At 32.0% G+C, this 2843-nt stretch overlaps 1 pseudogene; it reads right to left on the reverse strand.

Moving 5' to 3' along the window:
- Nucleotides 1–492: 492 nt before the first annotated feature.
- Nucleotides 493–2594, reverse strand: LOC149531741 (protein argonaute 1B-like; annotated as a pseudogene).
- Between the last annotated feature and the right edge of the window lie 249 nt (nucleotides 2595–2843).

Consider the following 2843-nt stretch of genomic DNA (forward strand, 5'->3'; position numbering starts at 1 on the left):
ACTACAAAAAAACTAGCACGAAATGATAACCTCCATAAAGGCACTTTGAAGAATTGGGGAACATTTATCACATGAATAATCAATCCATCTTGACAAGTGGTTTTCAAACCACCTATCATTGGATCAAAGTCTATTTTCAATTTTTGTTCTCCTTGTATTAAGGGTACTACTATTACATTTTTTTATCGAATTCTTGATCTATGTGTATGACTGTAGGTAGTTGGCATATTCTTTACAGGGCCTATGGGAATATTGATAGGCAACCATTACCATTAAATAGATTACCAAACAATCTTTGATTTCATTTGTACTCAAAGCTTAACAATTTCACATCTATCCATTACTTAAAATGACAAAATAGCACTTTTAAGCCCAAGAGTAAAATCTATGAGAATGGAGTGGTTTGAGTTATACCTGAGCATTGACCATGTACTGCTTCTCGAGATGCCTAATATTGAATGTTAGGCATCCCCTAATCCTTTAGTCATGTTCCTAGTCTATTAATTTGTTCTCATCCCAAAGCACATGATAATGTGCTGGTCTATTGGTCCCATATAAATGATAAAAACCAGATCAGTTTTTGTTATAATACATAGCAAAGAAAGCATGACAAGTTGATCTAAGAAATAAGTATTATACCTGTATCCCAACATGATTGCAGAGATAAAAGTCAAATTCTGTGGGATGGAAAATTTTGGAATCAATCATAGTGCCTGAAAAAATATAGGAAACCCACATCAGCATTACAAATTGACACCTTTGAATAGAGTAGAAAAATACTATATAGCCTTATAGGACCTTCCAACATGGCAAGATGTTCCCATTTCTATCTATATAATGCCAATCTACATGGTTGTTTGCAAATAGTCTAGTATGGTGCCACTTTTGAACAACAACAAATTTCACTGGGGGCTGGTAATTTGGCTCAAGTGATGCACAAGCCTATTCACACCACATAACTTTTAGTTCATATAGCATTCAACTATCTTCTTTAACAAAATCCAAAGAGAATACAAACAAACTAATGAGCTATGTCTATCTCAATTGAATAGCATGTACTATAGTGAGTATTAGGAAACTAACCCTATGAATAGCATCCAATTCATAAAGTAGAACTTAGTAAAACTATCCTTCACTTACACCATCTTTGAATAAATACCAAAGCTATCACTAAGGAGACATAAGAAATGCAGAACTAAATCTCACCACAAAAACCAATCAAAATGAAATAAATTACCTATAAAATATGATTCACAGTGGCTTTTGTCCTATTGCTCTATGAAAATAAATCAGTAGCTCCCTATAAAGAATCAAAGTAAAATAATCATTCGAATTTCCTAATATCATACTTTAAATTTCGAGTAGCAAATTAATTTCCAAAAATCATATTTTTAATTTTGACTAGTAACTTGTCTAAGAATTTTCAATTTTATTGGTTGGTTAAGTGTTAATAAAATGGATAATGAAGGCAGAAATTGTGCTCTAGAGGGTTTTCTCCTCTTTGTCATTTATTAATTTAGAACATGTCCCTAATCCATGGTGTGTGAAGTTGTAACAGTTTTCCCCAAGTTAATTCTTTGTAAATTAAATCTCTTACATTCTAGATTTGCAGATTGTATTGGCTATACATTGTCACTACATAATACAGGTAATCATCCTAGTTTAAGACTGAATATAAATTGAGTACTATACATTGGTATAAAAGGTGGTCACTATTTCAAGTAGAACACCTCCAAATCAAATATAAACTGAATCAACATCCTGACATTTACATCTCAAACAGAATTTACAAGGCCATAACAACATAGGCAGACATATGATATGTACCAAAAAACTACTTTTATAATGCAAAGTTATAGTCAAGAAAATCCCCAACAAAACATGTAACAATCTTTTGCTAAGTAGCATGACAACCCCGTAGACTAAACAAATACCACATATGATGTCTACTTTATCATTCCTCTAGTAATAGTGCCTCATACTTGATCTTGCCAAACTTTATACAAATCTTAAATGAGCTCTTGCCAATGCACCTGAGCACAAACTAGGCCTACATACTTTGTGACTTCAAGCCAATATTGAGATGCAACAACCTGACATTTGCACAAAACCCAAAATATTAAGATAAGCATTTTTCATATGAGTTGTGTGAACCAGAATAGCAACAAAAAATGATTTATTTGAAAACCTACTACCACTATTGATGGACTAGAATCTTCTCCAGGGTGTGGATGTGTAACGTTTGCCCCAGAAGGGTCTAAAAGACATTGTGAATTTTTTAATCAAGTAATGTTTCTTACTTGTAAGAAAACATCAGAAACATAAAAATCAATAATCTGAAAAGTTCTCCACAATTGCACATTAAATAAATAGCAACTGATCTACAAAATAATAAAAAGGAAACTCAACACCAACTTGTATCGAGAATAATTGATCAAACTCGGAGTGTTTTTTAAAGGACATTCATTCATTTAAAATCATGCCAGAAAGAGGATTAACCTAGAAATCATTAGAGTATTTGAAGAATATTTATCATAGAGCATTAATACATCATGACATCAACCATTGCAAGCTTGTTTCTTGTCTTCAACCATTGTTCCAAAGCCAAACAATTGATCAAATTAAGATGGCTAACTAAGAATGTAGCCCTCATGATTTATTACATGCTCCAAAAGTGATTGTAAACACTATTATTTCCATACAAAATTCAAATTAAAAAATATAGAGGTGAGCAATTCCAGTAGTTAAAATTCTCCCAAATCATTTTTGTTACCTACAATTCATATGCATACATCAAATAAAGTTTCACAATTGTGAAGGTCAATTATCCACTTATATAGATG

Source organism: Cupressus sempervirens, chromosome 11 (assembly GCF_028749045.1).
Source record: "Cupressus sempervirens isolate cs-2001-9-10 chromosome 11, ASM2874904v1, whole genome shotgun sequence".
Taxonomy (NCBI): domain Eukaryota; kingdom Viridiplantae; phylum Streptophyta; class Pinopsida; order Cupressales; family Cupressaceae; genus Cupressus; species Cupressus sempervirens.